Below are 25,716 nucleotides of genomic sequence, written 5' to 3' on the forward strand. Positions count from 1 at the left end.
GTTCCTTGGCCGTAAACTCATGTTCTTGGACCTAAAACTCAATTATTTCATCAATTTGAAGGTTAAAGATGCTGAATAACATGCTAGGGAGGTTACCTTAAAGATTTGAAGCCTTAAACTTGAGATTTGGACCTTAATTCTAGCTTGAGGAGAGAGGTTGCAAGAGTTTAGTGAGAAACTTGCCAAAAGGCTTCAAATGAAGTCTTAAACACGTTTATATAGTGTTTAAGTTTTGGACACGGTGGAATTCTACCCGATACCGGCGTTAGACGGGGTTTTTGGTCGTACCCGATTAAGTTACCGTAACCCGATACGGTAATATCTAGAAATATTCCGATCACTAAAGTTGAGTGTTAAAATGATTTTTAAATGTATTAAGACACCCATTAAGTCATTTTAAATGTATACCAGATAATGACTTAATTATACGGAAGATCGGAAATCGAAATCGGAACGAAGATCGGTTGCACGAATTGTACTACGAAAGAGTTACAGTAAAATGATACGGAAATTTCGGGTTGTTACAGGGGCATTGGAGACGAAGTTGCCCTATTTACCTAAGAGATCTAAGAGATGGGAGAGTCGAAAGTAGGACTACGCTTCAGGTAAAATCCATTATCTAACTCCGTTAAGTTCCTATTCATTGATTCTTAATACATGATGTGATAAGATTGCATTTGAATGTTTTGAAGGATTGGTGAAAAGAAAGGAAGCTTGATAAGAGAGCAAGATGAATCTAATCACAAGAGATGGATCTCGATCGCATGGACTTGAAGATTAGATTTTGAGCTTAGATAGTTATGATAGAGTTGTTAGAAATTTTCCTTTTACATAGTTTTCAATAGATTTTGCATTGTAAGGACAAATGTTTTTCCGCTGCTTTTATAAATAAAATAAATTTTGACTTATTTATTTATTTACTTCCTTGCAATGAAATCGTTATGAAAATTGATGTTTGCATATTTCTACAACGAATGGATATGATTCTTAGTTATGTTATTTATGGAAATGTCGAGAATTTACCAAATAGGGAGAGTTTCTCATCGCCCAAATTTTCAATTGGACTGAAATTTGGAATCACGCAACTTGGTTGCATGATGAATGAGAAATTTCATATTTGGAAATTAGACAAATTCGTTGACAAAGTGTCAAGTGAAGGACTAGGAGATCGAATACACAAAGTTGTGTATTGATCAAGTTCACCATAAGAGTAACAAAGATATTCGTCATGATTTACTAAAGGCTTAGTAAATATGATTACACTTTCAAGATTAAGTGTAATTCTGAATTGATTAAAGGGTTTAGATCAATAGTAGAATGAATAAGAAGAATCAAGTAGGCAGAAAGATAAAAGTTTCTCCATTCTAAGAAGAAGGGAGAGTGGATTTTATGGTTTATAATGGGTCTTAATGATTAAGAACCATATCTCAATTGATCCTCTAAGTGAGTCTTAGTACAATTGTATGTTTAAGAAGAGGAATCAAGGATTGAAGAAATGGTTAAATCAAGAAGTCTATCATACTTCGTTCCAATAACAAGTCTTAAAGTTAAGATTGTGACAATGAGTGAAAAAGTATTAAAGGTTTATAACATTCATAAAATGTGGAAAGTTGTGATGTCTTGAATAAGACAAAGACCAACTTGAACCAATTTATGAAGTGTTTTGATAAAAGCTACACTAAATCTTGAATATTTGTTTGTCAAGAAATGTTTTGACAAGGAAATCGTATATGTCAAGGAGTCAATGGGAGTCTTTATAGTCTTGAAAAGTTTCAAGAACAAATCAAATTAACCTTATCGATCATCACTAGCACACGAGTTGAGGTTTACAACCTATCGTGTTGACAATATTTTGATTATGTGCTGTTCCAATTGATTCTGTGCTGTTCCTATGAGTTCTCATCTTGAACGCATAAAAGGCAAGGCACCTTAATCAATGAAAGGTACATTGATAGGAAAAGGTGAGCTGCTTAACTACTTGGAAGACGTGGTGGGCAGCTGTGCTACCATATGGCAAGAAATCAAGATTAAGAAAGTTCGATCCATATGAGTTTGAATTTGTCATAAACTCTGTTTTTAACAAATTCACATGGATAGGAACGAATACACCGATTTAAATCTAAGTGTCATAAGATTTCCTCCTTCGTGAAAATGATTGTGAGGAAATGCTTTCACTAAGAAAGATTTTAAGAAGATAGTGATTGTAAAGTTGCATTCTCGAATTCAATCATGGTTACGGTATCCCTTTCCATAATTTGAATTGTGAGGTTTTGCAATTAGTCTTAATTGTTGAGACACACATATGAACTATCTAAAGGCAAAGGTGTATAAGTTTAAGAAGCCTTGATAAAAGATTATCAAAGCATTAAGTATTAGAAACATGGACTTAAGAAATTCAATAGGTATTGTTTTTCTGAAAGTTAAGATGTTTATGAATACATGTCTAAGCTAGTGGGAGCATAAGTGTTATGTTTTATAATAATAATCATGATAGTGGGAGCATAAATGTTATGATTGTATGATTATTATGGAAAGTATTGCAAGTTGGTATTATTAATTATAGAAAACAAGAGTCATTCTTTGCAAAGTCGTAAGGATGGAATAGTTGTTTTGCTATAATTAAGGGAGAGAATATTATGCTTCATTTCAAATCTAAAGGCTTAGGTTGTGGAATGTTAATAAATTTAGTCGAAGGTACATAGTGTTTTTTTTTTTTTAAATTTTGATTATGATTACGACATTCCTCTTCACAATTCGAATTTTGAGAACATAGCAACTAAAACATTATGCATCGTGTCCAATACGCTTCGGGTATAGGATTGATTGCAAATGCTTTAATGTTTGACCATTCTAAAATTTTCCAAATGTCTAGCGCATTTAGAGGGAAAAAGGGACTAGAATTGGTTTTGACTAAAATAATTAAACAACCATCAATGGACAATCCAAAGTTCGACGAGGATTGGTTGCTTGTGAGTAGTTGGAAGCATGGTATTGAATGGACCATATCGACCTTATTATGAATAGCAAAGATTCTATTAAGAATAAGTTGTCATATGGAAAATATGGAAGCGTGTCCATATTGGGAAGTAAATATTGAAAATTTATGACTAGATTAGAAACTTCTATGCAAAAGGATGTTCAAAGAAATGTACTTTGAGTGAGAGACATCATTTCTAAGGAATTGTCTTGTAACGATCTCCGTTAGAGAACTTTGTAAAATCATTAGCAATAGTCTTTGTGACTTTGGTGCAGTGACATTACGAAAGGATCGTTGCATAAAGTGTTAGAATCTAGCATATTCTATAAGTAACAAGAATTTGATATTCTCACACTTATGAAAAAGGATTTGGAGTTGTAAAATGAGAATGATTGGAAATGTGTTCAATTTGTCTATTTCATAAAAGTAAGAACCATAGGTAAACATTGTGTGCATGCTAGGAGCATGGGACAAGTGTAATAATTCAAGTAAGAAGTTGATTAACCGAAACGACAAATAATGAGTAATCGATATGGTGATAAATAAAACATGTTTTGTTTATACTCAACGGGTTGAGGCCATATGGGATTAGTATTATTCTTGTGTTTCACCTTGCATGTTTTGACTTCCAGAATGACTGAGTTTATTAAGAATAATCGAATTATTCGAACGGGCCACATTCGTTCATATGTTGGAAGTAGATATGAATGAAGACTGTCATGAATTGGTGTGTGGATTGTCTAGAAAAGTATTAGACATAAGCAAATGTTTGCTGCAACGTTCATGAGTGCTTACGAATATGATTTGAGCATTGGATTAAACCCACACTCACTTGGATCACTCCATGAATTGTATCACAAGTGATTAGTGAGACAATAACATCTTATATTCTTGAAACTGAGATGTGTGATTTGTATCTTGAGAATCGGTTGCATATTGATAATATGTAAACGCACTAGTAACTTGGTGTTATAAAACATATTGTTGTGTGTGATTTGGTTAGTGAGTGCAAGCAAGCATTGTATCAAAGTTTATCCGTTCCTTTTATTCAAATAATTAAAGCGATATCTTTGGGCCCCTCGATGGTTTAGTGATGACAAACGTAAATGCCCGGCCGGGCTAGGGCTAATTTGATTTGTTCAGTTAGGCTGTCATCATAAATCAGAAATTGAGAAGTAGTACAAAGAGAATGAATAAAAATCATATCTTATACGATATCTAGAATGGAGGAATATATGATCCCTTATCTAAGGACACGCGTATCTGATGTGATCAGAGTTGACAGCGGCTTTGGAAAGCTACGATTGCAGATCAGGATCTGAAGTCATATGTATAATAGTTATTAGACTTATCCAAGTGGGAGACTGTTGGATTAGTGTCTAAGTCCATAACTATTTTGGTATGTACTTGACCCAATGGTGCATGGTCCTTTTGGGTTGCCTTCACCAAAGCAACTTGATTAGAGAAATATATATAGAGAGAGGATAATATGATTTATTAATATGTTAGAAGAATAATATATTAAAGGAGAAATCATATTTGTTTAATTAATATTGGTCAATAATTAATTAGGAATTAATTTTGTGATCAAGTATAATTAATTAAACTAGAGGGGCTGATTTGTAATTATGTGATAGTTACAAAATAAGGTAAGGATTATCTTAAATATATGGTGAATGAATTGGAGGTGATAAGGCCTTAGAATTCGACTATGATAAGGATTCAAGGATTATCTTATGGGTTGCTTTGTGGATAATCAACTAGATAAGGATAATGACTGAAACCCTATCTCTACACCTATATAAACACCCCTTGGCTCATGAATTCGTGTATCCCTTCCCAAGAAGTCCTAAGGACGAATTCTAACCTCTCTCCTCTCTCTTTATACCTTCTCCATATGCTCTTGGTGTTTGTAAGCCATTAGAGGAGTGACACTTGTGACTCTAAGCATTCCAAAGTTAATTCAGGGAGATTTAGGATTGTTATTGCTACATAACAACCAAGGTAATATCTTAAACCTAATTATATGTTTATATTGATTTCCATATCCTAGAATTTGGGTTTATAGTCTTGGATTCAAAGCATGTACAATAGAGAAACCTAGATCCAAGCATTAGGGTTTGTATGAGCACATAGGATGTCTTATGACCAAAACCCATCAATAGTCACTTACATGACCATAATGTTAATGCAAGTACTAATTAAAGTATTAAATATCTATCGAAATATTTAGGAGATATAAGGAGTGCTAAAATCTGACTTCATATGAAGAATCTATGCTTCTTTGAAGTTCCGTGATCAAACCAACTCCACTTTGTGTGTCATAAAAAGTGAATCAAATATAAGTCGTTGAGTAATCTAAATGAAAGTCATAGTGATAGTAAAAATGAGAATTCTGATATAGAGAACACCCATATCTAACTTTGTATGAGGAAGTTATGATTTTCAAAGTTTAAGCGCAGCAGTGTGGAAAATGAAATCGAAATTTAAAACGGTTGATTGTTGGCTGACACAATCTAAATGATATTTGAAGATATCATGAATAGGATATTGTCAATTTAAAGACAGTCGAGAATAGATGTCACATGAAAGAGTTATGATTTTTATACGAACCTTAATAATCTAAGCCTATAGAAATATAACTTTAAAAATAAAGTGAGAAGTTGCCGACACATTCTAAATAAAAGTTGCAGTACTCATCCATAGGTACGCATGGATATAAAGGATGTAAAAAATGGAGCTAATATGTGAAAGATGTGAATTTTTGAAAAAAAAAGTTAATATTTCGTGTGTATCGATAGTGTGCGCGACGCACACTAACAAGTAGATGTGGCCTATGCAGATTTTGATACGTGTCACTAGGCCAAACGAGCAACATTGACTGTCAGGTACGATGCACCAAAAATGATAGGAACTGCTTTTAAAGCAACCATCTGAGTGGCTAGGAATGTAGGGACCCAAATAAAGGAGAAGAGTCTGGAAAGAGCTGAGATGGGAGAGAAAGTAAAGTTTAAGGAATCTTCAAGGTTTGATAAAAAGTGTAGGTCTTCAATGTCTCGCCCCAACAACAAGAGATTTGGGGATATCAATGATGGAAAGTGGTGTGAGAAGTGTAGGGAGAAACATTTTGGAAGATGAACCAATGAGGTGACATGCTTCAACTGTGGAAAGATCGGTGAATACACTAGCAACTATAACCACACCATGTGTTACAAATGTGGACAAAGCAGGACATCTCAGGAATGCCTGCCCAAATAAAAACATAGGCACAAAGAAGAATATGTCATTGAAGCCAAATGCAAGAGCATTCCAGATGATCCTTGATGGAGTATATGTCGTTGCAAGAGATCAAGAATAGGGAGCAACTTATCTGGAGTCAAAGATATGAAGTAGTTAAATAGATAATATTATATTATGTGGCCTAATTTAAGAGGCATAGAGTATGATGAACTTCAGTAGCATTGTAATTGATTTCAAGAAGTTATAAAATCCCTAATTATGTATATAATATTCAATACGTTAAGTTGCAATGCGATTTTCTTGTACGGTGACTTGGAGAACCGTGAGACAATTCTTGAGACGAGTATGAATTGGTGTGAAAGGTAGTAGAGGCCTTTACTACCAAAAGCACATGAATCACACTTAGATCACGAAAGGTTTGAGGGTTACTAAGGCACTAGTAGTTGAGTTTGTTTTGTCTGTATCCGTCATTACAATCATTTAGGTAAATGACTATGAAGAGGAATGTTATTTGTTAAGTCTAATTTAGTGTTGTGTCAAATGTTTAGTTTCAGATTTATTGTTTAATTCCAATTATGAAATGGGCTGTTCTATGTTCGGAATTGTTGTATTATTTTTTCTATATATAGCATGCATGTAACATCTAGGGTTAAAACTTTGAACCAATTGCATGGTAGTTCCGCCTCCAGGAATTGTTCTATTGATGTGATTAATACATTTGTCACCTTTTCAATCATTGTCATTTCTTGTAATTGATTTATCTTATAATATAGAATCTGTCAATCTTTTACTGTTTTTCACAATTGGTATCAGAGCTAGAGATAGTTTAATGAATTTGCTATTCTTCTATCGAGTAAAGGGTTTTTTCATTAGGTTTTATGTTTCCTCAAATTTGTTCTGGTTATCTCAATCGTCTTAATCGATTGTAGATCTTAGGTCTAAATCTCTCGTTTTCCCTTGAACATGATTCAAGATTACACTTCTGATTCTATATTTCTTTTCATAAATTCTCGTTAACATGCCTAACGAAGATCCTCACTCTCTCTCATTTAATCTCCAAAGTAGCATTGGATTAACTACAAGGATTCCTATCCTTTTTCTAGAAGATTATGAGGTATGGGCTCTTCACTTTGAAGGTTACATGCTGGGAATCGAAGAACATGGATCTAGCATATGGCATGCAATAAAGATTGAAATGTAAAAGCATTTGGGTACCAAAAAGGAAGTCAAAACTCAGGCTGGCTATAGTGCAATCCCTATTGAACACATTGACACTCCAAATGATGAGAAGGACAAGTTAATGTGTAATTTAAAGGCAATGGGAATCATTCAATTTTCTCTTCCTCCTGACACATTCCGTCTTGTCAGTTCATACAACACTATAAAAAGAATATGGGACAAACTAAAGGAATTATAATCAGGTGATGATGACTTGGGATAGTCTTTGTAGACAACTCTTTTTTCAGTGTTTGGATCTTTTATGTAGAAACCAGATGAGAATTTGGATGGGACTGTTCATCGCTTTTTAATCACCTGTTAAGCAGAATGCTTCAATTCAATCTTAAGCGACAAGTCATTGATGAAAAGGTAAAATTTATGAATGGTCTCTGATCTGAATGGAAATCTATAGTTTATACTGTTAAGCAGAATGCTTCAATTCAATCTTAAGCGACAAGTCATTGATGAAAAGGTAAAATTTATGAATGGTCTCTGATCTGAATGGAAATCTATAGTTTATACTGTTAAGGAACATGAACAATTCAAAACTATTCACTGGCAAAACTTGTGGGTATTCTTAAATCTCATGAAGATGAAGCTACTAAAGAAGACAAGCTTGTCTCTATTGTTATATCTTTGGCATTGGTTGCTAAAGGTAAGAATTCAATTGTTGAATATTCTGAATCTAACATTTCAGATAATGAACTCTCAAATTAAGATAAAGCACTAATGGTTTCTAACCATAACAAATTCTTTAAGATTAATTTCCTCAATTCCGAAACAAGTACAAGCAGGGAAACTCCATGAACGTTATTAAATAAATAACTGGTCCAAATGCATGAATTACTTCTATATCTTCTAAAAATTACCTTTATATCATTTAAAAATTAACAATTTTGAATATGATAAATTTTATTTATTTTAAAAACAATAATATAACCAAATGTAACGGACATTTAAAGAACCAGTCACATGAGTTGGTGGTGTTTTCAACCTCCTTATAATTATATGCACTGTTTTTTTATCCATTTTATATTTCATTCAATTCTAGAGAGATAATGACTTATGAACCAATCTCCATACAAAAATTGCAGCTCTTTTCCAGGGCAGTTCCAAGTTCCACGCCTCCCTGAACTATCACCCAACACCACCACTACAAATCTTAACTTTTGTTCCATTCTAATGGGAAAAAACAACCACAGATGATCATAGAAACTCCAAGAATACCAATGGTGGAACTCAATATTATTACCAAACACCCTCACCCTTTTCTTATCCTTGTTCTCTTCGATCAATTGCAATTTTCAATCCTCCTAAAATCGATCAACAGAGGTAAAAGAGTGCTCCTCTATCCCTTTCTCCCTCTCTCACGAAAATGCGATTTTTTGGTTGGTGTTAAAAGGATGGACAAGGGTTTGTGGTGGGTTTCCTGGTTCTTGTGTGCGTGAACATGGCATGTATATGGTTGGTTTTGTGGTAGTTAGAATGTCATTAGATCAATGATGCAAAGGGAAAACATGTGAAGAAAACAAATAGGACCGAGTTAAATACTTTCGTTTCAATTACTTAGTCAGAGGGTGTTGACTGAGTCCCATGATTTTATTCCACCTATGAAACACACTAACCCACATTGATCGACCGAGTAAGACATTTTTTTCTAACCCGACTCAATCAGACTTAAATCAAAACAAGACCTAAGGCAAAACTATATTTTCGCACTTAGGGAGGATGGAATCCTTCCCCCCCAACACACTTAACCCACTGTCACATCAGTTTTTTCTCTCTTCTCTCGCTTTATCTTTCTCAACCCACAACATATGAAAACCATATCTTTTCCAGCACATTCAACCTAGTTGTTAGAATTCTTTTTTATTTAATTAAATTAGAAAATATAAAATAACATAAAACATAAAAAAAATTCATTTAAAAATAAATTTTGCTAATTTAAAACAAAATAAATGTAAAACAGTATTAAAAATAACATTTAATTAAAAAGCCACACTATAAAAAATACATAATAGTTATAAAACATGATAACTAAAAAAAACAAACTTAAAACATGCCAAATAATTAAAATCTTCAAAACCATAATTAAATTAACTAGTTATCCAGAGTTGGAAAGTAGACATATTCAATGTAATTAGTAAGATCAGATTGAAGTTGGCGGCACGTTTCAATGTTTTCATGTATTATTTTTGGGTCATCGACTTCGTCGTTGGGGGGGGGGGGGGGGGGTTGGGGCTGAGGCACAGGAGATATCGCAACACCCTCATATTTTAATATCATATTGTGTGGTATAATATAAACCTACATTATATTTTTTTTTGTTTTTTTTTTCGCCGTCATAGCCTGACATTTTTAATATGTACCAACGTCCTTAAAGGACCCCTCAAAAGCACATTCTACATTGTTGATTCTTGTGCCGTCTTGAACCATTTTTTTTCGGTTACTAGATATAGACATGCCTTCACCAAAATAGCCCATGTTGGATATATTCCAACCACAAGATAGTTACCATCTTTGTAGTGTTCGTCATTCAGATAAAATGAACAATTAGGTCTTATTCCATGATATTTCTGTTGGATATAGTGTCTAAGTCGATAACTATATTTGGTATGTACTTGACCCGACCCGACATGGTCTATTTGGGTTGCACTTCACCCAAACAATTTATGGATAATATTTGAGAATAGTACAAGTTATGATTTATTAATATATTATAAGTTCTAATATATTAATATAAGATCATATTATTAAATTAGTATTGATCTATAATTAATCTAGGATTAATTTAGAGATCAAAGATATTACTAATTAAGTATGGGCTTCTATATTTATATAGTGTGGGCTAATGCTTATTTGGAATGGGCTAGGCTGGCATGGAAAAGTCCATGGATACTCCATGGAGCTTTAACCCATGGATCTCATGGAAATGAAGAGACATGGGTATTAGGGCTTACATGGATATAACCCTAATCCACCACACTATATAAAGGAGGCTTTGGTTCTTGAAATCACACTAGTTGACACTTGTAGAGGTGAAGGCCGATTTCAAGATAGTAGTGACTATTCTCTCAAAGTTCCAAGTTTGTGGTGATTTCTGATTTCCATTTGAGGCATTCACACTATTGGTGATAGGCTCTAAAACTCCAAGCAATCAACTACTACTACAAGGTAAGTATTTCTACTAGCTTTATTTGATTCATGTTCCCCATGCCATGCTAGTTAGGATATGAACCTTGGAAAATAATTATTTTCATGTATCTTAGACAAACATAGAACCAAGGTTTATTAGGGTTGCATGTACACGTAGGAAGTGTTAGAATGCTTAAAACCCATCAGTGGTATCAGAGCCTAGGCTTGTTTGTTTGATACTTGATGCAATATAGTTGAAAAAGTCAAAAAACTTGCTGTCTGCCAGTTGAACTCGCCGAGTCCATGGGGGGACTTGCCGAGTTCATGTGTATCTTCAACCTACTCGGCGAGTAGGTTTATGCACTCGACGAGTAGAAGCGGTAGGGTGCAGATTTTCGACTTTAGTTGCTGGAAATGGACTAGAAACATTACCCTAAACTGTTTTGGTACTTGAAAAGTTGTTTTAGAAGGTGTAATGTCTTTGCTAATCCATTTACAACAACTTGTTATCAAAATTACAAAGTTTTATGTGTAATTTTTGATTCATGAAAGTGTTCATATTCATGTTCTTGATCTTATGATGTTAGATGATCATAGGAATTATTTGTAACCTATGTGGTAGTTTAATTCTTGATCATAATGTGTTTTAATGGAGTCCATAACTTGTCCTCAAGTTATGGAAAACCAAAAGTCACACTTGAATTAAAACCATTAAAAGAACACAAGAGTTAGAAAAATGAAGAGTCTTCATTTTTATTACTCTATTTAACTCATAAGTTACAAGAAATGAAAAGTTTTGAAAGTTTACAAAACTTGCCCTCAAGTTTTGGAACAAGTAAAGTCATATTAAACTTTAGTTCCAACCCTTAGAATTTGAAAAGTTAAAATTCAACCCTTATACTTATAATATTATAAGTTAATAATAATTATATATATATATATATATATATATATATATATGTATGTATAAGATCAAAGTCGTCTTACCGCTAGTACGCCTCATTCACGAAGCTAGTCTATAAGGTGGGTATAAGGTTGTTGCCTATAAAATGGCAACTTAATGGGTGTCCACTCTCACCCACCGCTTGCTTGACTAGTGGAGGGTCGTTAGCCAAACGGGTAAGACAAGGACTTATAAATTATCATTAAAATTATGATGAATATTATAAAGTAACTAAATGTTTTATTAAATTCCCAATCTTAGTTACTTTAGGAAAAATGTGAATAAGGTGCTAATCCATGAAATTACACTTTACACTTTGTTTAAGTCGTTAGTGGAGCGTGTGTGGTTAACCGGCACACTAACTTGGACTTAACAAGGTAGGTAAAGGGTGACTTAATATTTATCTTATTATCGATGGAGCGTGTGTGATTACCGGCACATCGATTGAGGGGTAAATTATTAAGGGTACCAAGTAATTTGCATGGTTACTTCACACCTCGTTTTGTGATCCTCGGCATCCCAGTCACAAAACCTGGAGGGCACACTCAAGATTAAAACATGCCTTTGAAAAAGTTCATTGAATATCAAAAGAATCTAGGAGTTTCTAAGAACCAAATTAAATATTTTAATATTTCGACTTTGGTGGAAATCGGTAAATCGTCATTCACCTACCTTTCAAATATGTTATTACTTAGATTACGGCATACCTCTTCTTAGTATAATATATTGTGATTGGCTCCTAGCCTTAATACTACATTTGGGTGTTTTTATTAAGGACTATTCCTATTTCTAAACTAAACGTTTCTTCTTCTCAGATGTCTGCAAACACTACTGCTTCTGGCTCTAATCCTAATGGCTCCTTTTCTCTTATGAACTTGTGTGGGAAAGTCACTTTTGATGGATCCAACTTTAATGAATGGATCAAAAACATCAAAATGATTACTCGCTACGAGGACAAGGAATATGTCCTCGATAAGGAGCTTAAGGAGATTGATGAGACAGTCGCAACTCCTCAAGAGATCACTGAGTTTAGGGCACATGAAAGGGATGCCACGATAGTGGCATGCATCATGATGGCCACCATGACCGCTGATCTACAAAAATCCTATGAAGATTTCTACCCCTATGAGATGCACCAAGACTTGATGGAAAGATACCATCAAAGTGCTCGTCAAGAGAGGTATGAAATCATCTCCTCCATGATAACAACTCGCATGAGGGATGGTGAACCCATCACGGGCCATATGCAGAAAATGCAAAGATTTGTGGACCGTTTGCTCAAGCTAAATGTGAACTTCCTTGAGGAGCTTGCAATAGATATAATTTTTCACTCCTTACCTTCATGATATGATCAATTCCACATGACATACCACATGAACAAGGAAGAGGTAACACTCAGCAAACTTCAAGGATTCTTAAAGACCGCGGAAAGTGGTCTTAAGGGTAAGACGGTTGTTACTACTCCTACTCCTATCATCTCCGCCCCTGTCTTGGCAATCGGGAAAGGACGAGGGAAGAATAGAAAGATTTCTTCGAAGGGTACCAAGGTTAGGACCCTTGATGGCTCTTCTTCAAGTGGAACCAAGAAAGGTTTCATCACTCCTTCTTCTGACCCAAAAGAGGCTGAATGCTTCTATTGCCATGAAAAGGCTCATTGGAAGCGGAACTGCCCAAAGTACCAGCAAGATGTGAAGGATGGGAAAGTTAAACCCAACCATGCAGGTATTTACATTATCATTTCTAATAACTCACCCCATTCTAAGTCTTGGGTCCTTGATACCGGTTGTGGTATTCATATTTGTTGTGACTTGCAGGGACTAAGAAGAAGTGAAAATGTGGAGCAAGGAAGGATAAACTTAATCATGGGAATAGGAAAGTTACACCTGTCACCAAGATTGGAGTTTATACTTTGTCGCTAAGTAGTGGGTTAAATTTAGATTTGAATAAATGTTGTTATTCGCCAGAAATGGCAAGAAATATTATTTCCTTTCATGCATTGTATAAACAAGGGTTTACCTTTTCATTTAATAATGAAGTTGGTTCTATTGATGCTTTCTTTAATAATATTCTTTATTTTAAAGCATTACCTTGTGATGGCGTGTATGAAACAGTATCTGTGGTTGATTACCTAGGAAATAATGTATTGTGTATTGATTTTGTTAATAATAATAACTTAGATAAAGCATCGTTATGGCATTGTCGTCTTGGACATATAAGCAAGAAACGCATAGGCCAACTCTAAAAGGATGGAGTCTTGGAGTCGTTTGACCTAAAGTCAGGTGATAGTTGTGAATCATGCTTACTTGGAAAAATGACAAAGTTACCCTTCACAGGTTCTTGTGAGAGGGGTGAAGGTTTGTTGGACCTTGTACACGTGGATGTGTGTGGACCATTCAAACATGCCACAAGGGATGCTAATCGTTATTATTTGACTTTTACTGATGATTACAGTAGATATGTATATGTCTACTTAATCAAGCATAAGTCAGAGACTTTCGAAAGGTTTAAGGAATTTAAACAGGAAGTCGAGAATCAATTGGGCAGGAACATTAAGATGCTTCGATCCGATCGAGGTGGTGAGTATCTTAGTTCAGAGTTCCTTGACTATCTAAGGGAATGTGGGATTATCTCACAATTGACACCTCCCAGGACACCACAGTTGAATGGTGTGGCTGAGAGGCGTAATCGAAGCTTGTTAGACATGGTTCGTTCCATGATGAGTCGAGCTTCGCTACCAATCTCATTTTGGGGGTATGCCTTAGAGACTGCCGCCCATATTCTTAATCTAGTCCCTAAAAAGAAGGTTGCCAAAACTCCTCACAAGATGTGGACTGGTAAAGTACCTAAACTAGACCACATCAAGATTTGGGGTTGTGAGGCTTTTGTGAGACGCGAGACTCATGACAAGCTTGAACCCCGAAGCGAGAGGTGTATTTTCATCGGCTACCCACTAGCCCTCAACTTGAGGAGGAAACTCATGTTGAGCCAATTGACGAATTTGTACCTCTGAGGCGTTCCACGAGAGTTAGGAGTCCACCTGAGCACTACTATGGTTTCCACATTACTGCAGAAGGTGAGACACTTATTAGTGATGGGACACTAGTAAGTCTGAATGACCCTAACAGCTACGAGGAAGCCATGGATGGCCCCGAGTCTACTAAATGGAAAGAGGCTATGGATAACGAGATACAATCCATGTATGACAATCAAGTTTGGAACTTGGTTGAGAATGTACCAGGTCGTAAGAATGTAGGGTGAAAATGGATCTTCAAGAAGAAGACCGACATGGATGGTAATGTACACACTTATAAGTCTCGACTGGTTTGCAAAGGGCTTCTCTCAAATTCCTGGAGTGGATTATGATGAGACCTTTTCTCCAGTAGCCAAGATTAAGTCTATTAGGGTTATGTTAGCCATAGATGCATTTCATGACTATGAAATTTGGCAAATGGATGTCAAAACCGGTTTCCTTAATGGAAAGTTGACTGAAGATGTTTACATGAGTCAGCCAGAAGGTTTTGTTAGCAACGAGTACCCTAATAGAGTGTGTAAGCTTGAGAAATCCATTTATGGATTAAAGCAAACACCTCGCAGATGGAATCTTTGCTTTGATGAAAAGGTCAAGGAATTTGGCTTTTCTAAGAGTGAAGATGAATCTTGTGTTTATGTCAAGGCTAGTGGGAGTATAGTTAGCTTTTTGGTATTGTATGTGGATGACATACTACTCATAGGAAATGACATCCCAACCCTGCAGGAAGTAAAGTCCTGGCTTGGGAAGTGTTTCGCTATGAAGGACCTTGGTGAAGCTGCCTATATCCTAGGGATAAGGATTTTGAGAAACAGGAGTAAAAGACTACTTGGACATAGTCAAAGCACCTATGTGGATAAGGTGTTGAAAATATTCAACATGCATAACTCCAAGAAAGGTGAGTTACCCATTCAGAGTAACGCAAGATTGAGTAAGACACAAAGCCCTAGTACTGAGGCTAAGATAGTAGAAATGAGTCGACTACCTTACGCTTCAGCTGTAGGATCGATCATGTATGCTATAACGTGTACTCGACCTGATGTATCATTTCCTTTGAGCATGGTTAGCAGGTATCAGGGGAACCCTGGCAAGGATCACTGGACTGTGGTAAAGAATATCCTCAAGTACATGCGAAGAACTAAGGACTGGGTCTTTACCTTCGGTGGGAGTGATGACTTGAGAGTTGTAGGGTATAGTGATGCTAGCTTCCAGACTAATAGGGATAATTTCCGCTCTCAGTTAGGCTGGGTCTTTACCTTAAACGGAGGAGCAATCACTTGGAAGAGTTCGAAGCAGGAGACAGTGGCTGATTCCACTTGTGAGTCAGAGTATATAGCAGCAAGCGAGGTAGAAAAGGAGGCTATATGGCTAAAGAACTTCATCGGAGACCTTGGAGTTGTACCAGCTATAAAAGAGCCAATGGAGATTTTCTGTGACAGCAATAGTGCGGTTGCCTTAGCCAAGGCACCAAGAGATCATGGGAGATCCAGACACATTGACATAAAATGTCACTTCATCAGACATCGAATAGAATAAGGAATCCTCGCGACAAAGAGGGTATCATCGGATGAGAACCCAGCAGATCCCCTCACGAAGGGACTGAGTAGGGTTAAGCATCTCCAGCATGCTCGGAGCATAGGGCTGAAGGATGATATAAGTTTTAGTAGTTAGATAAATTATGAAATGTGTAAAGTGTAATTGACATTAGATGTTGAATAAAAGGTGTTTTATTTATGAGTAAAGTGTTGCTATCTCTTGTCGATCGTTAACTATATTTCTTTTGCATGTTTTGACTTCCAAAATAATTATGTTTGGTATATCATATTATTCAAACCTCCACAGTCGGTCTTATGTCGGAAGTAGGTATGAAACAAGACTGTCATGATTGGTTGTAGAGGTCTAAGGTGTTGGACATGGCTACAACAATCATGAGTGCTCATAAGTTCTGAGCATTGGACTAAACCCACGCTCACTGGAATCACTTCATGGAATTTTATCTCGAGTGATCGTGAGACGGTACTATCATATAAGTCTTCAAACCTAGAGATATGATTTGTTACTTAGGAGTTGATTATGCATTGATTGTACGAAAACGCATTGGTAACTCGATGCTATAAAACGTGCCTTTGTGTATAATTCAATGAGTGGTAGAACAAACATATGAGTCGAAGTTTATCTGTTCCTTCTAGGATTAGAAGCTGATATCTGGGCCCCTCGATGATTGTGTTTTGACCTATGTACCAGGCCCGGTCAGAACTAAATTGATATGTTCAGTTAAGTTCTATGTCAAACAAATCGGAAATCGGGAAACAAATGCTGGACAATAAGTAAGACCATGTTCCATGTATTTGTCTGGCTGATATCTTGAGAAGAGGATTACATGATCACTTATCTAAAATGGTGCGTTCTAGTTCAACAGAGTTTAAACAGCTACGATTGCTGGATGGTTCCTGAAGTCATACTTGCGACTATAGTTATTAGACTTATCCAAGTAGGAGACTGTTGGATATAGTGTCTAAGTCCATAACTATATTTGGTATGTACTTGACCAGACCCGGCATGGTCCATTTGGGTTGCACTTCACCCGAACAATTTATGGATAATATTTGAGAATAGTACAAGTTATGATTTATTAATATATTATAAGTTCTAATATATTAATATAAGATCATATTATTAAATTAGTATCGATCTATAATTAATCTAGGATTAATTTAGAGATCAAAGATATTACTAATTAAATATGGGCTTCTATATTTATATAGTGTGGGCTAATGCTTATTTGGAATGGGCTAGGCTTGCATGGAAAAGTCCATGGAGCATTAATCCATGGATCTCAGGGAAATGAAGAGACATGGGTATTAGGGTTTACATGGATGTAACCCTAATGCACCACACTATATAAAGGAGGCTTTGGTTCTTGAAATCACACTAGTTGACACTTGTAGAGGTGAGGGACGATTTCAAGATAGTAGTGACTATTATCTCAAATTTCTAAGTTTGTGGTGATTTGTGATTTCCATTTGAGGCATTCACACTATTGGTGCTAGTCTCTAAAACTCCAAGCAATCAACCACTACTACAAGGTAACTATTTCTACTAGCTTTATTTGATTCATGTTCCCCATGCCATGCTAGTTAGGATATGAACCTTGGAAAATAATTATTTGCATGTATCTTAGACAAACATAGATCTAAGGTTTATTAGGGTTGCATGTACACTTAGGAAGTGTTAGAATGCTCAAAACCCATCAATTTTTCACCAACATTGGTGATTGGTTGAGGCCGTTTAAATAATTGTTTGAACCGGCTACACAATAGAATGCATGTTAAAACTATACATCTTGTGACATCACCCTTTCTAGTATCATTTTTGGTTACTAATGCCGACCCCTCATGTATTGGCCTCTCAATTCCAGTGGACGATTCCTCCAATTCTAATTTGTGCAGTCAATGCGACCAAACATTCTAAGGAATCCATGTCTAGCTTCATGTGCTTCATACAAAAGTTGAATGTTAGTGGATTTTAGACGGCGTAAAAAATCAACCTTGTACATTTGAACAACACCATAGCAAAAGTTTTGAAGAGCTTCATGATATGTTCTTTCTGAGATATTTAGATACTCATATAACGAGTCTGGGTTACAACTATTTGCTAATTAACGTATTGTTGTTGTGCATTTCTGTAGCAAACTGAAACTTCTCTGATTTGTTGCATTCTATGTTGTCTGAAAATAGGGATAATTCATCTCCATGTCACCAACAAGTTGCATAAAATAGGTTGAATCATAGGTAACGTAATGTCGGATCATTACCCACTAACTAATCTCTTTGGATTGTGTTTCTCATTTGAATGTTGCTTGAACTAGCATTATTCTAAATAAGAAGTTGTAAAGTACAAGGCAATGCAGGTAATAAATTATTATTGATAATTTCATCCTCAGATGATGAAGTATCGTTGTTACCTTTCATTACTATTTTTTGAACGTCTGGATTCGTTTTGAGAAGAGAGAAAAGAAAGGGAGAAAATGAAACAAACATATATATATATATATATATATATATATATATATATATATATATATATATATATATAATAAAAGAAACGTACATATAGACGATCTTAATAAAAGTGAAAACACACTACAAGAAAAAAGACCCTTTTACGACGCGGAAACCACGACACTCATTGATTTATGTTACGCAAAAGCGAATGACATTAAAAAAGTGTCATCTCTTCAAACAATTTAAGGATTTAGGTCTCGCATTATTGCGTGCCCTTAAATTAGTGTCATAAGAAAAAAAATTAAAAACACGGAGGGCACTGTATCTTAAATGCGTGTCCTCTAAAAGTATCGCTTTATAATTTTAATGAACGCGCGTTTAGTAGATACGAGCAAAAATGAAATCCACAACATTTTGAAAACCTGCCATGCTCTTTTCTACCTTCTTTTTATCTTTCATCTTCCCAATCGATTCTTCCCCCTCCCTCCTCTCTGATCCGCTTCTTCGTTACTCCTGACCTTACTTGTTAATCGTCTCATCGGATCTCTGCTGTAGTGTCACTCTGAGGATCAAGAAATTTCAAACCCTAGTATCCCTCTAAGATAGAGATGAAAATAGAAGAATCATGAAGAATGCATCTATCGTTGTTATGACTTGTGATGCTTCTCAAAGCTTCTTATAAGAACACCGAGTCAGATGCTTCTCAAAGATTTTTATAAGCACCCTGCCAGCTTTGCATACCAGAAATCGACCCACATCCTCAAATTAGGGTTTTTTTCATCCCTCAAATTATGACCCACATCCTCCATACATCGATCATTATTGCTTCATTTCTCACCAAAAATCGAACACTTTACATTCATAGGGCAAAAAAATCAACTATTGTTGGAACTTGGGTTTCAGTTCCTATTGAAGTCGAAGGGTTTCTGGTCACCAGACCATAAATTTTAAATCAGAGGGTTAGGGTCTCGTTTGTCACTAAATGCTCACAGGGCCATGGAAGTTAGGGTTTTTGGGCAAAGCTAGAATTGATCATGTCTCATTCCTTCGGAATCACGAAGACGCTGATTGCAATGAGGTGTAGACGTGGTTAATATAAGACAAGGAGACATGAGGGAAATCAGGAAATTAGTTAGAAACGATAACTAGTCTTCGTTCACACTCCTCTCCAAGCTAATCGAGTTCCACGTTTTTCTTATCTGACTCGCTTGACCATAGTAATGGTTAGTAAAGTTCCACTTTTTCTTCTTTCTTGCTTCCACTTCATTCAATGGTGTTTGGAACTATGGTTGATTTGTAATTTTTGTTCTTGGATTATGAAATTTTTGTTCTTGGATTATGAAATTGAAATGAAATAATGTTTTTTTGCTCATGTCAATGGATTAGTTTCAGTGAAAATATTAAGTAATCATAATCGAAATAATCCAGCGCATCTAACTCTGTGGACTTTTGTTTTATTCATCTAACAGGGAGTTATATGAATTGTCAATCATTGTGAATTATTAGAATTGATATGTGAATCCTTCAATGGTGGATAGAGGAACTCCAACTGCTTTCTAGATTACACATTCTTCAAATAACAAAGCTCTCACTCCTACCTGTTCATTTGTTATAGTTGTACACTGATTATGAGCTTTTGTTGCTTAATTTACCTTTCACTCCCTGCAGGTTGTAAGCATTAGGCTCTCATGGGAAAATATTATATAGTCAATCACAAAAAGTGAGGTCAGGGGATAAGGCACTTGGTTGCATCCTTGCACACACACCATGGGGCTAGGTAAAACCCTCAACTATTTATTTTTCCGAAAAGAACCTTACAACTTTGGTCAAAGCATTTGGGAGTGTCGCCCATTAAGGAAGCTTTCTAATCTTGTATGTTTCCATATTTATCCTTTTATGATTGGATCTTTTTAGTGATTAATTAATACTTTTTACTTTTTTTTGTGCAGACATAAATTATGGGTAACATAGATAATATTGATGAGATGTCAAGCACAAGTGCCTCAATGCTTATTTCAATTATTAAAATGATTGATAAATATTATCTTTATGGTAAAGTCACCTAACCTAAACATCATAAATTGAGTGATGTCCTTGATATATACTGATTAGCAGCAAAAACCTGATGGGTTTTATGCATAAGAACAACCCTATGTGCTCATACAAACCCTAATGCTTGGATCTAGGTTTCTCTATTGTACATGCTTTGAATCCAAGACTTACAACCCTAGATCTATCATATATATTTCAAAATTAACATCATAAGAACATATCTAAGTGTTTACCTCTATCAAATGGCTTAAAATCCTTGTAGTCTTCTTATTCTTGAGCTGAGAGTCACAAATGCAACTCCTCTAATGGTTCACAAACCCCACAAGCAAGAAGGCAATACGAGAGAGGATGAGAGATGCTAAAATCAGACCTAGGGTTCTCTTGGAATTAGGTGTAGCTGATTTTCATAGCCTAGGGGTCTTATTTATACTTGCAGGCTGCTAGGGTTTCAGTCTAAACCCTAATGGACAGCTTAGCCACCAAGCAGCCGTAGGAACCTTCTAGAATAAGGCCTTGGATGAAAATATGATGGATCCCCATGGTAATTTCGTTCCCCCTTAAGTCCATATGGTTTCCTTAGCCCAAAACTCAACAATCGTACATTTGACAGTTTATACCCCTTTATTTAATTAATCTCTTTTAGTCACCAAATTAATTCCTAATTAATTTATGACCAATACTAATTAAATAAATATGATTTATCCTTTAATATATTATTCTTATAATATATTAATAAACCATAATATTCTCTCTCTCTCTCTCTCTCTCTCCTTAAATTACCTTGTAAAGTTTCTTTGGTGAAGGCAAGTGAAAAGGACCATGCACAACCGGCTCAAGTACATACCAAATATAGTTAAGGGCTTACACATTAATCCAACAGTCTCCCACTTGGATAAGTCTAGTAACTATATCTCACATATGACTTCAGAATCCGATTAGCAATCGTATCTCTTATACTTCGCTGTCAACTCTGATCAGCAACCTGTCCTTCAGATAACGGATCATATAATCCTCTGTTCTAGATATAATGCTGACAATACTTATTGTCCAGCACTTGTTTCTTGATCTCTGATTTGTTCGACATAGAATTTAATTGAACAGATCAACTTCATTCTGACCGGGCCCGACACATAAGTCAAACCAAATCATCAAGTGGCCAAGATATCACCTTCATTCTCATAGAATAAAAGGAATAGATCAACTTCGACTCATATGAAACTATTATTTACTAATTGAATCATGCACTACAATGTGTTTTATAACATCACGTTACTGATGCGTTTACACATCATCAATCCATAACCAACCAACAAATAACAACCATATCTCTAAGTTTTAATACTATATGATATTATCGTTTTGCGATCAATTTAGGTAAAGCACCATGAAGTGATACCAGCAAACACGGGTTTATTCCAATGCTCAAATCAAATTCATAAGCACTCATGAACTTTGCAGCAAACCTTTGCTATACCCAAAACCTTTTAGACACTCTACAAACTATTCATGATAGTCTTCATTCACAACTGGTAGCTTTACTCATAAATAACACAACTTTATTTATTCATCAAAATGTCAAGTACAAAATATCTATTACATGTTTCTTATCTATCTAATCCAAACTTATATCATCCTTCAGCCCAATGCTCCTAGCGTGCTGCAAATGTTTGACCCTACTCAGTCCCTTTGTAAGAGGATCTACTGGGTTTTCTTCTGATGATACCCTCTTCACAACGAGGAGTCCCTCTTCTACCCGATGTTAAATAAAATGGTATTTTTCTGTCGATATGTCGAGATCTACCATGATATCTTGGTTCCTTGGTTAAGTCAACCGCTCCTTCTTTATCACATAAAATTTCCATCGGCTCCTTTATGGATGGCATAACACCAAGGTCTCCAATGAAGTTCTTCAACCATATAGCTAGCCTCCTTCGATGCTTCACTTGTCGCAATGTACTCTGGTTCACACGTTGAATCAGCTACGGTCTCCTTCTTGGAACATTTCCAAGTCACTTCTACTCCATTTAGGGTAAAAAACCCAGCCCGACTGCGATCGGTAACTATCCCGATCCGTCTGAAACCTAACATCACTATACCCTCGTACCCTTAAGTCATCACTCCCATCGAGGACTACGAACCATTCCTTGGTCCTTCGTAGGTACTTAAGAATATTCTTAACTGCAATCCAATGACCTCTACCATGATTCCCTTATTATTTACTAACCATGCTCAAAGCGAATGCCACATTAGGGCGAGTACAAGTCATAGCATACATGATAGAGCCTACTACGGAAGCGTAAGGTACTCGGCTCATATCAGCTATCTCTGCCTATGTACTCAGGCTTTGAGTCTTACTCAACTTGGTATTGCTTTGGATTGGCAACTCCCCTTTCTTGGGATTTTCCATACTAAAACGCTTTAGTACCTTATCCAGGTATGTATCCTGACTGAGTCCTATCAGTCCCTTTTGCCTATTTCTTCCTATCCTTATCCCTAGAATATAAACAGCCTCTCCGAGATCCTTCATAACGAAACATTTCCCAAGCCAGGACTTGACCTCCTGCAAGGTTGGGACATCGTTTCCTATGAGTAGTATGTCATCAACATATAGTACGAGGAAGCTCACTATACTCCCACTGGCTTTGACATATACACAAGATTCATCTTTGCTTCACAGAAAGCCAAACTCTTTAACTTTCTCGTCAAAACAAAGATTCCATCTGCGATACGCTTGTTTCAACCCATAAATGGATTTCTCAAGCTTATACGCTCTATTTGGAAGCTTCGCATCCACAAAACCCTCTGGCTGATTCCTATACACCTCAGCCAACATCCCATTAAGGAAAGCGGTTTTCACATCCATCTGCCAAATTTCATATTCATGAAACGCAACTATTGCAAGCATTACCCTAACAGACTTTATCTTCGCAACTGGTGAGAAGGTCTCATCATAGTCAACTCCGGGAGTTTGAGTAAAGCCCTTCGCAACCAGTCGTGATTTATAAGTGTGCACATTCCCATCCATGTCCGTCTTCTTCTTGAAGATCCACTTGCACCCGACTGTCTTACGACCCGGTACATTATCAACCAAGTTCCAAACTTGATTGTCGTACATGGACTGAATCTCATTATCCATCGCCTCTTTCCATTTAGCAAACTCCGGGCCTGCCATGGCTTTTGTAGCTGCTAGGTTCATCCAAATTTATTAGTGTTTCATCACTAGTAAACGTATCCCCTTTAGTAGTAATATGAAAACCATCAAACTGGGGTTGAACACTAACCCTATTAGAACGTCTAAGAGATATGGACTCATCAAAGGGGCTCAACATGAGTTTCCTCCTCGGGTTGAGTGCGAGTGTTCGAGGTTCCTTCATCGCTTTGCTCTTGCATCTCTTCAAGATCAATTTGCCTCCCACGGTCCTCTTGGCTTATCAATTACTTTTCTCGGAAAACTCCTTTTCTAGCAACGAAGACAACATTGTCATTCGGTCTATAGAAAAGATAGCCAAAAGACTTCTGTGGATAGCTGATGAAATAACACTTCTCACTACAAGGATCGAGCTTGTCGTGAGTCTCTTGTCTTACGAAAGCCTCGCAACCCCGTACCTTAATATGTGCCAACGAGGGAGCTTTCCCTGTCCACATCTCGTGAGGAGTCTTGGTAACCTTCTTGGTGGGAACTAAGTTAAGGATGTGGGCGACAGTCTCTAAGGCATACCCCCAAAAAGATATTGGTAACGAAGTCTAACTCATCATAGAACGAACCATCTCTAACAAGGTTCGATTACGTCTCTCAGCCACACCATTCAATTGTGGCGTTCTCGAAGGCGTCAATTGCGAAACAATTCCGCATTCTTTTAGATAGTTGTGAAACTCAAGACTTAGGTACTCTCCTCCTCGGTCTGACCGAAGCATCTTGATTTTCCTGCCCATCTGATTCTCCACTTCATTTTAAAACTCTTTGAACTTTTCAAAGGTTTCCGACTTTTTCTTGATTAAGTAGATATATCCATATCTGCTATAATCGTCCATAAAAGTCACGTAGAAGCGACAAGCATCCCTTGTGGTGGATCTAAAGGGCCCACACACATCGGTGTGTATGAGATCCAATAGACCCTCACCCCCTTCACAAGTGCCAGTAAAAGGTGACTTGGTCATCTTCCCAAGTAAACAAGATTCACACATGTCATCTTCCCTAAGGTCGAATGACTCCAACACTCCATCCTTTTGGAGTTGGGATATGCGTTTCTTGTTGACATCTCCAAGGCGACAATGCCACAAGCATACTTTGTCTAGGCTAGTAGACGAATCAATATTCAATACATCATTTCCTAAATTATCAACAACCATCACAGATTCATAAATCCCATTACAAGGTAATGTATTGAAGTAAAAGACACCATTCGAATAAACATTAATAGAACCATTACTATTATCAAAAGAATATCTGAAACCTTGTCTAAACAATCCATGAAATGAAATAATGTTTCTTGCCATATCTAGCGAATAACAACAATTTTCTAAATCTAACCCTAACCCATTTCTCAGCACTAAAGAATAAATCCTGACTCTGGTCATAGGCGACGATATTCTATTTCCCATAATCAAGTTTATCTTCCCATGTTCCATCTCCTTACTTCTTCTTAGGCCCTGCGAATCAGAACAAATGTGGTAACCACACCGTGTATCAAGAACCCATGAAGTAGCAAATGATGAGTTATTAGATTTAATAGAATACATACCTGCGAAGGTGGGCTTAATCTTCCCATCCTTTATGTCTTGTAGATACTGAGGGCAGCTTCATTTTCAGTGGCCCTTCTTGTGGTAGTAATAGCACTCTGCTTCTTTGGGGTCCAAAGAGGGTTTGACCGAACCAACTTTGGTTCCAATAGAAGAGGAACCATCTTGGGTCTTACCCTTATGGTGGCCCTTACAAGGAGCGTTCCTCTTCTTTCCGTTTCCTTGACCAATTGCCAACACGGCAGCAGCCACAGTAGGGGATGGTGCAACAGATTTGTCTTTGAGGTTGCTCTTAGCAGTCCTTAGCAGTCCTTGGAGCTTGCTCAAGTACACCTCTTCCTTATTCATGTGGTAGGTCATTTTGAACTGGTTATAGCAT

The sequence above is a fragment of the Lactuca saligna genome, chromosome 2 (assembly GCF_052625555.1).
Source record: "Lactuca saligna cultivar CGN05327 chromosome 2, ASM5262555v1, whole genome shotgun sequence".
Classification (NCBI taxonomy): domain Eukaryota; kingdom Viridiplantae; phylum Streptophyta; class Magnoliopsida; order Asterales; family Asteraceae; genus Lactuca; species Lactuca saligna.